Source organism: Nicotiana tabacum, chromosome 3 (assembly GCF_000715075.1).
Source record: "Nicotiana tabacum cultivar K326 chromosome 3, ASM71507v2, whole genome shotgun sequence".
Classification (NCBI taxonomy): Eukaryota; Viridiplantae; Streptophyta; class Magnoliopsida; order Solanales; family Solanaceae; genus Nicotiana; species Nicotiana tabacum.
Genome location: NC_134082.1, coordinates 163,997,039 through 164,007,133, shown reverse-complemented (window position 1 = coordinate 164,007,133; position 10,095 = coordinate 163,997,039).

The window sequence follows — 10,095 nt, the reverse complement described above, 5'->3', positions numbered from 1 at the left end:
GAAATCACCAAACAGTTAGAGGCAAAGGTCATTCGAGTCACTCGATATCCTGTTTGGTTGGCTAATATCGTTCCTGTGCCAAAGAAAAACGGCAAGATCAGAGTATGCATCGATTATCGCAATCTCAACAAAGCAAGTCCGAAGGATAATTTCTCATTAGCTAATATCCATATTTTGATCGATAATTGTGCCAAGCATGAGATAGGATCTTTTGTGGATTGTTATGCCGATTATCATCACATTCTAATGGATGAAGAAGATGCGGAGAAGACAGCATTCATCACACCATGGGGAACTTATTGCTACCGGGTAATGCCATTCGGTTTAAAGAACGCCAGGGCAACCTACATGAGAGCAATTACCATGGTGTTTCATGATATGATACATAAGGAGATTGAGGTATACGTGGATGATGTGATCATAAAATCAAAGCATCAAGCCGACCACGTTGGGGATTTGAGGAAATTCTTCTTGAGACTTCGCAGGTATAACCTCAAGCTTAACCCTGTCAAGTGCGCATTTGGTGTTCCATCTGGAAAGCTGTTGGGATTCATAGTCATTCGGCGAGGCATCGAGCTAGACCCATCAAAGATCAAAGCCATCCAAGAATTGCCACCTCCAAGGAACAAAACTGAAGTAATGAGTTTGTTAGGGAGGTTGAATTACATCAGCAGGTTTATTGCTCAGCTCACGGCAACCTGTGAGCCTATTTTTAAATTGTTGAAGAAAGATGTTGCGGCCAAGTGGACCGACGAATGTCAAGAAGCATTTGATAAGATAAAAGGATACTTGTCAAACCCACCCGTGATGGTTCCGCCAGAGCCAGGAAGACCTTTGATTCTTTACCTAACAGTCTTAGAAAATTCCTTTGGTTGTGTATTGGGGCAACATGACCTCACCGGCAGAAAAGAACAGGCCATCTACTACCTTAGCAAGAAATTCACAGCTTATGAGGTTAAGTATACTCATCTGGAGAAGACATGTTGCGCCCTAACTTGGATAGCTCAGAAATTGAAACACTATTTGTCATCCTACACTACTTACCTCATTTCGCGTCTGGATCCGTTGAAATATATTTTTCAAAAGCCTATGCCAACGGGAAGACTTGCAAAGTGGCAGATATTGCTCACAGAATTTGACATCATCTATGTGACTCGGACTGCAATGAAAGCCCAAGCATTGGCCGATCATTTAGCTGAAAACCCGGTCGACGAGGAGTACGAGCCATTGAAAACCTATTTTCCCGATGAAGAAATAATGCATATCGGTGAGATGGAGCAGATTGAAAAACCTGGCTGGAAACTCTTCTTTGATGGAGCCGCTAACATGAAAGGAGTCGGGATAGGAGCTGTAATTATTTCTGAGACCGGGCATCACTATCCTGTTACGGCTCAACTTCGATTTTATTGCACCAATAATATGGCTGAATATGAAGCTTGTATTTTGGGGTTAAGGCTAGCCGCAGACATGGGCATCCGGAAAATCTTAGTCATGGGAGATTCGGATCTTCTGGTACATCAAATTCAAGGAGAATGGGAAACCCGAGACTTGAAGCTCATACCATACCGCCAATGTCTACATGATCTTTGTCAGCGGTTTCAATCAGTGGAGTTCCGGCATATTCCAAGGATCCATAATGAGGTTGCCGATGCATTGGCTACCCTGGCATCAATGTTGCACCATCCGGACAAAGCTTATGTGGATCCACTGCATATTCAAGTCCACGATCAGCACGCTTATTGCAATATGGTTGAGGAGGAATTTGACGGTGAACCATGGTTCCACGACATCAAGGAGTATATCAGAATGGGGATATATCCAACACAAGCCACAGGGGATCAAAAGAGAGCCATTAGGCGATTGGCAAATGGATTCTTCTTAAGCGGAGGAGTTTTGTATAAAAGAACACCAGACCTTGGATTGTTAAGATGCATAGATGCCAGACAAGCTACGGCTGTCATGTCTGAAGTACATGCGGGAGTTTGCGGACCCCACATGAGTGGATATGTGTTGGCAAAGAAAATTCTCCGAGCCGGTTACTATTGGCTCACCATGGAGCGAGATTGTATCAGTTTTGTGCGCAAGTGTCATCAATGCCAGATACACGGGGATTTGATTCATTCTCCACCATCTGAGTTGCATACGATGTCGGCACCATGGCCCTTCGTCGCCTGGGGCATGGATGTGATTGGACCAATTGAGCCAGCAACATCCAATGGGCACAGGTTCATTCTGGTAGCCATTGATTATTTTACCAAATGGGTTGAAGCCCAAACATTCAAATCAGTGACCAAGAAAGCTATGGTTGATTTTGTTCACTCAAATATCATATGTCGATTCGGAATCTCAAAAGTGATCATCACAGATAACGGCGCTAATCTTAACAGTAACTTAATGAGGGAAGTATGCCAACAGTTTAAGATTATACATCGCAACTCTACCCCATATCGGCCCAAGGCGAATGGAGCAGTCGAGGCAGCCAACAAAAACATAAAGAAGATACTTCGGAAAATGGTAGAAGGTTCCAAACAATGGCACGAAAAATTACCATTTGCGTTGTTGGGATATCGCACTACTGTTCGCACTTCAGTAGGAGCAACTCCTTATTTGTTGGTATATGGCACTGAAGCAGTAATTCCTACAGAAGTTGAAATTCCTTCCCTTCGGATCATCGCCGAAGCTAAAATTGATGATGATGAATGGGTCAAAACCCGTCTGGAACAGTTAAACTTGATTGATGAAAAACGATTGGCAGCAGTATGTCATGGCCAATTATATCAAAGAAGAATATCAAGGGCATACAACAAAAAGGTGCGTCCCCGAAAATTTGAAGTGGGTCAACATGTGCTGAAACGTATTCTTCCACATCAGGTCGAAGCAAAGGGCAAATTTGCCCCGAATTGGCAAGGACCATTCATTGTAACCAGAGTATTGTCCAATGGTGCATTATGTTTAACAGATATTGAAGGAAAATGCATAGACATGGCTATCAATTCTGATGCGGTAAAGAGATATTATGCATGATTCTTTCCGGTATAGTTGTTAAATGTTTGTATTCGGCATTATTTCGAAGATTGGAATGACAAAGGCAATTTATTCTGCTATCCAAACACTATACCATTTGTTTCCCCTTTGAGCCACATTCGTTTCTTTCTTACCCTCTCTTGGAATCAATGAAAAAAATCAAATCACTATTATGAGAGTGAACTACGTCTGACCTGATTCCTCAAAGAGGATACGTAGGCGCCTCACGGCTCGGTCATAGGGTGCATAATATGCATAATGTGCACAAAAGGAAACATTCAAGAGACCCCAAGTCGAGAAAACTGGGGCAGGGATTATATGTGCAATGAGGAAAAGATTCCAAGAGTTGTAATTTTAAACCCATATCAAAATTATTTAACTTTTTTTTTATACCCTTTCATCCCAACCACATACCAAAATACCTTTTGACCAATCTTAGAAAAATGCTGAATCAAGCAAATGGAGATGGTTCACAACACTCTGGTACAAACAAGAAGAGGTAATGAAAATGAGAGAGTCTCATAGGTGAAAACCCTCACGGGCACCATGAGGCGACGAAAGCTGAGAGAAAGAAAAATGAGAGAGTCTTATTGGTGAAAACCTTCGCAGGCACCATAAGGCGAAAAGGAAGTAAGAAATGAACAAATTAGGAAGGTTTGTCGGTGAAAAACTCTTTAAGATATTGCAAGTCGAACAAGGTCTGTAAATTGGCAAAAGTAAAAGTGGGTTGTGAAAATTTTGAGAAAAGCAAAATGAAAACAATTGGAAAGAAGAGATTGACTAAAAAGACTGGGTTGATTAATCCGAAATGCATACCCTGATCATTGGTGTCAGTAACTCCAATCAGATAAGTTCTTTATTCCTTCTCCAACAGTCATCCAAATTTGGATTTTTCTTTTCGTTCTATAATTGTCGAAATCATCGTGTTTCGTCACTAATAATCTTACTCTTCTAAAGCTTTTGAGGTAAGTTTGGTTCCAAACAAATAAAAAGGAATGTCAAGGTATACTACCAAGATTCAAGATTGCATGATGCAAAATACGGCCATGAAAGGCGGGAGGTAACAGAATGAAAATAAGATGTGGGTATAAGAGAAGTTGAATCAGAAAAGTGGTTCAGTAATGTCAGGAAAGACATATGATTACAATTGAAAGGGTGCGAAGTGAAACAACAGTTGGGGATCCTACGGTAAAGGATCAATTGCAAGGACAAAACAGTCTTTTCAACCACTCCAAGGAAGTAAAACAGGACAGCAAGAATGCTACAATTAACCCCCATGCCTCAAACTAACAAAATTTTCTTTGATTTGAAACAGGGGCAAAAACAACATTTGTGCCAGGAAACACCCAGTGAAAGAAAAGAAGAAGCCAGGCGTCCACCTGGAGAATGAGGATGAGCAGTTGAAGAAAGGAAGAAATCAGGCGTCCACCTGGAGAACAAGGACAAAGAATTGAAATAGCAATCAGGCGGCCACCTGGAGAACAAGGACAAAGAAAAGAAGCAATCAGGCGTCCACCTGGAGAACAAGGACAAAGAAATAGCAATCAGGCGTCCACCTGGAGAACAAGGACAAAGAAAAGAAGAAATCAGGCGTCCACCTGGAGAACAAGGACAAAGAAAAGAAGCAATCAGACATCCACCTGGAGAACAAAGACAAAGAAAAGAAGCAATCAGGCGTCCACCTGGAGAACAAGGACAAAGAAAAGAAGTAATCAGGCGTCTACCTGGAGAACAAGGACAAAGAAAGGAAGCAATCAGGCGTCCACCTGGAGAACAAGGACAAAGAAAGGAAGCAATCAGACGTCAACCTGGAGAACAAGGACAAAGAAAGGAAGCAATCAGGCGTCCACCTGGAGAACAAGGACAAAGAAAGGAAGCAATCAGGCATCCACCTGGAGAACAAGGACAAAGAAAAGAAGAAATCAGGCGTGCACCTGGAGAAAAAGGACAAAGAAAAGAAGAAATCAGGCGTCCACCTGGAGAACAAGTACAAAAAAAGGAAGCAATCAGGCGTCCACCTGGAGAACAAGGATGAGCAGTTGAAGAAAGGAAGCAATCAGGCGTCCACCTGGAGAACAAGGACAAAGAAAAAAAGCAATCAGGCGTCCACCTGGAGAACAAGGACAAAGAAAAGAAGCAATCAGGCGTCCACCTGGAGAACAAGGACAAAGAAAATAAGAAATCGGGCGTCCACCTCGAGAACAAGGACAAAGAAAAGAAGAAATCAGGCGTCCACCTGGAGAACAAGGACAAAGAAAGGAAGCAATCAGGCGTCCACCTGGAGAACAAAGACAAAGAAAGGAATAAATCAGGCATCCACATGGAGAATAAGAATGAGCATGGAAGTAATAGAAATCAGGCGTCCACCTGGAGAATGAGGATGAGCAGTTGAAGAAAGGAAGAAATCAGGCGTCCACCTGGAGAACGAGGACAAAGAATTCAAATAGCAATTAGGCGTCCACCTGGAGAACAAGGACAAAGAAAGGAAGAAGCAATCAGGCGTCCACCTGGAGAACAAGGATGAAGGAAGGAAGAAGCAATCAGGCGTCCACCTGGAGAACAAGGACAAAGAAAGGAAGCAATCAGGCGTCCACCTGGATAACAAGGACAAAGAAAGGAAGCAATCAGGCGTCCACCTGGAGAACAAGGACAAAGAAAGGAAGAAATCAGGCCTCCACCTGGAGAAAAAGGACAAAGAAAAGAAGAAATCAGGCGTCCACCAGGAGAACAAGGATGAAAAAGAAAGAAGAAATCAGGCGTCCACCTGGAGAACAAGGATGAAGAGTTGAAGAAGAAATCAGGCGTCCACCTGGAGAACAAGGATGAAGAAAGGAAGAAGAAATCAGGCGTCCACCTGGAGAACAAGGATGAAGAATTGAAGAAGAAATCAGGCGTCCACCTAGAGAACAAGGATGAAGAATTGAACAAGAAATCAGGCGTCCACCTGGAGAACAAGGATGAAGAGTTGAAATGTTAGCAGTCAGGCGCCCACCTGAAGAATAAGGGAATACATTTGAAGCATCAGCAGTCAGGCGCCCACCTGAAGAATAAGGGAATACAATTGTAGCATCATCAGTCATGCGCCCACCTGAAGAACAGAATGGCAATGTATTTTGACATTACGGGTTGAAGTCAAAAGCCCACCCATATGAGAAAGGAGCACACGTAAAGTCAATAAAGCAGAGGAGTCCAACCAAATCCCCAGCAAGAAACAACAAGAGTCCCAAATAAATAAAGGAAATACGAGACACAATGAAAGGAAATGCGGAATAAGTCAGAAGCAAAGGATGCCCAAGAGTCACCAAGATATCAAGACAACAAGAAACGCAAGGACATGATCTAGATAAGATTTTGTAATTCATATACATAGTCTAGTTTAGCTTTTTGTTTTACCTTTAAAGCAGGGTGTAATAAGGAGGTCAGCAAGCAGTAAAAACAGCACGAAACAGCAGCAACATCACAGTCCCATGGTAGTCTCAGCTGCCCAAAACTTCCCGAACTACATTGGCCTGATTCCTTTATAGCCAAGGATATGTAGGAAACCTTTGAAGCAGAGGTTCGGTCAAATCTTTCAAAAATGCTTCCCACGGAGTATTCGAACAGGCAAAAATCGTTCGTATTCGCTCACTTTATCTTTGCACGAAAACTCTTCGAGTTTCCGCACAAAGAGGGGCAGCTGTGAGCACATGATTTTTGCCTCACGAAAACTACTCTAAAATAAATCAAAAATAAAACAAAAAATCTCTTGATATGCAGTTTTTAGAATTTATGTGGTTTTATTAATTATTTGTGTTTTGTCCGTAAATGTTTACTTTTTTATAGTTAAATGAAAAAATAAAATAAAAATACATGTTGCCTGCATATCTAGGTTTTAATTATGCATTTAAGAGTTAATTAAAAAATCACAAAAATATGCATTTATCTTATTTGCTCGTCATTTAAATATGCCATTGTGTGATTAATAATTTGTCTTAATATTTGTTAAAGGGTGATTAATGTTTTGTAAAGTTAATTTTGTTTTTATAATTAAAATAGGAATTTAATAATTAGAAATAAAATTAGGAAGTGGAAAATAAGTTATAAATGTAAAAAATCGGACCTGGACTGAAATCCAAGCCCAAACAAAATAACTCCACAACCCAATCCAAACACCCCATGCCCGGTCCAATTCAACCAAACCAAACGACAATGTTTGGTCATATTTCATCAAGGGCCGTTGGATTAAATCAATCCAACGGTTGATATTCTACACCCTTACCCGTAACCCCTACCCGATCCATTGCCCGGGTTGACCCCTTTCCCCCAACTTAAACCAAACGACATCGTTTGGCTAAGTGATTTGATCTGGACCATGGATCATGTTTGATCTGACGGTCAAGATTAATCCACCCCACCCCTATAAAAGCCTAAATCCTACCCCAGCCCCCCAAACCAAACACCCCACCCCCCGGTCCTGTTCATCATCTCTTTCAAAGAGGTCAGATGAATTCCACCTTCCACCACCATGCACCGCCCACCGGAAATCGCCTCACGACGGTTCCGGTGGTCCAAACAACTCCACCTTAACACCCTCGACTCCTCACAACCCCCTCTTTACGGATCTGGTATTAGTTTCCTTCGAATCAGACCCCAATGTCTCGAATCTTCGATTGAAGGTTGGTCTGAAAACACAACCATCTCCGATGGTCTCCAAATTAACACCATAGTTTCCCATATCCTTCCTCATCATGAATCTGTTAGTAGCATGGTTCAAATCCTCCTGGAAATGCTCGAATCTTCATTTGAAGATTCGAGTGACACCTGACCCTATCCCAACCTACCTCAAACTCACACCAGTTATCCACCTGACCCCCTTCGTACCTAGAACACCATTAGTTTGATTCTAATATACCTATAAATGTTCGGATTTGAGATCGAAGAATCTGAAACCCTAAAAATTTCAAAACATGGAATTTGCCCGAATTAAATGAGGGATTGAGGTCTAAGAGACTTTAATCGAGGTATTCTCAATTGAGAATACTTCGAATAAAGTCTGTTTAGCCTCAAAAAGGTCTGAATTCAAAGTTAAGCTTGTGTCTGTATAAATTTGAAGATTCAAGGTATTTTCCTATTTTTTCTTTTTGTATTCTATGTGTATATTGTTGTTTGTTTCATTAGTCTGTGTAATTTTCCCATTTTTTATTTTTTCTGCCTCATACCCGATTAGTTGATTAGAATTATATCATTGTCTCTGTTTGTTGTTTACAATGTGTATAATCGACTCGATTAAGTTCGTCGATTAGTTGTTTTGTAAAATCTAGTTTCCGTTAATGCTGATGGTAATAGCCTGTTTATCTGTTTTGGATTGATTATTATCATTTTGTTGAAGTCAGTTAATTAATTTTTGCCAATTAGTTGTTTCTTGTTTAATAAGTCAGAAAGTTTGTCAATTATTTGTGTGTTGATTGCTGGGCAGTAAGTTTCAGGGCATTGTCAATATACTGACAATGCATGTGCATTCATGCTGATCTCAATTTCAATTCAAATTTTGTTCTGTTAAGTTCTGTATATTGTTAATATGTTTGTATGCAAGTTCAGTTGTTCAATCTGAATTTAGCTTTTGTCCATTAGCTATTAGACATTGGGTTTGTTGGATCAATTAGCTATCAGTGAAAGGATAAAATGTTTGTTTGATTTAGGAATTGGTTATTAGCTGCTAAACAGTTGATTCAGATAAATTTGTTAAGGTTTAGGCAATTTAGGTTTGGGGCAGTAATAACAGTAATATTAAGGGATTATAGGGGTATTTCTGGGAATAAAACAGTGAGGGTAATATGATAATAGTAGTGTGCTGATAGTGGAGTGTTAATGGCTATTATTTAATGAAATAATGGGAAACAAAGGATAATGGAGAGTGCTGAATTTAAGGGAAAAAGTACCTTTAGTGGCTGATTTATTAGAAAATCAGCCTTAGTGCTATGAGAGTGGAGATTTCCTGATTTTTAAAAGAGAAAGGGTCCGGGCAGCATTAGGAAGGCAGACCTGTATAAGATAGGGGAATTGGGACTGATTTAAAGGAGAGAACCAGATAGAGGGATACAAAAGAGTGAGAGAGAACCAGAGGGGAGATAGAAAAAAAGGAGGGAGAGGAATCTGAAAAAGATAGAAAGACTGAGAAAGAAAATAGAAAAAGAGCTAGATAGATAGAATACGGAGAAGAGAAAAAAAATATGAGAGATTGAGAAGAGAAGGAAAATAGAAATAATAAAAAATAAAAAAAGAAAGAACTGGACAGAAACAAAAAAGAAAGAAACTGAAATCTGAAACATTGTCTTCTTGAATCTGTCCGGGTTTGTTTGTTAAGATTGTTTTGGTTTAAATCTGAAAAAGTTTTCTTAAAATCCTGTTACTGCTCGTTGGGTTCCAAGGGTCTTGTTATGTTGCTCAAATCTGCTGAGTTATTTGGCATTTTCTGCTGATTTTGTTACTGCTGAAATTTGCCTCATTTACCCTCATTTCCAGGTATATATCTTTAGACTCGTGCTGTGGAAAGTTTCGACATTGCAAAAAATGAATGAAGTTTGGAATTAATATCATGTCTTCTATTCGTTTAAAGTTTATTAGTTTAAATTGCAGTTTTGTTTCAGTTGGTTAATATAGTAGTATGTTGACATGATGATTATAAGTTAATTGTTACCTTTTGAAGTTCATATAAGTTTTGTAATAATGTTATCTATTTCAGAATTTCATTAAGTATAAGTTATGTTTGAATTGTCAAGATAGGGAACATGGCAGAAAGTTGGCCACTAATTAAGTCTTATGATATTGTTGGCTAAGTATAGAATAGAATAGGAAGTATCAAGAAATTGCATTACTAGTATATCTTGTCAAAAAATCCGATTTTGTTTAGATTGATGTAAGTTGTATGTTGTTCATATATGGCATGATAACGGTTATGTGTATAACCATAGGTGAAAGGTGAATTGATATAAGCCGTCACGATGTTGGAATATTATGAAACGGTTCAGATGTATAACTACGTTATATGTAATGTCATTTTATCGAATCAACTTGTAGAATAATTCTCTTCCT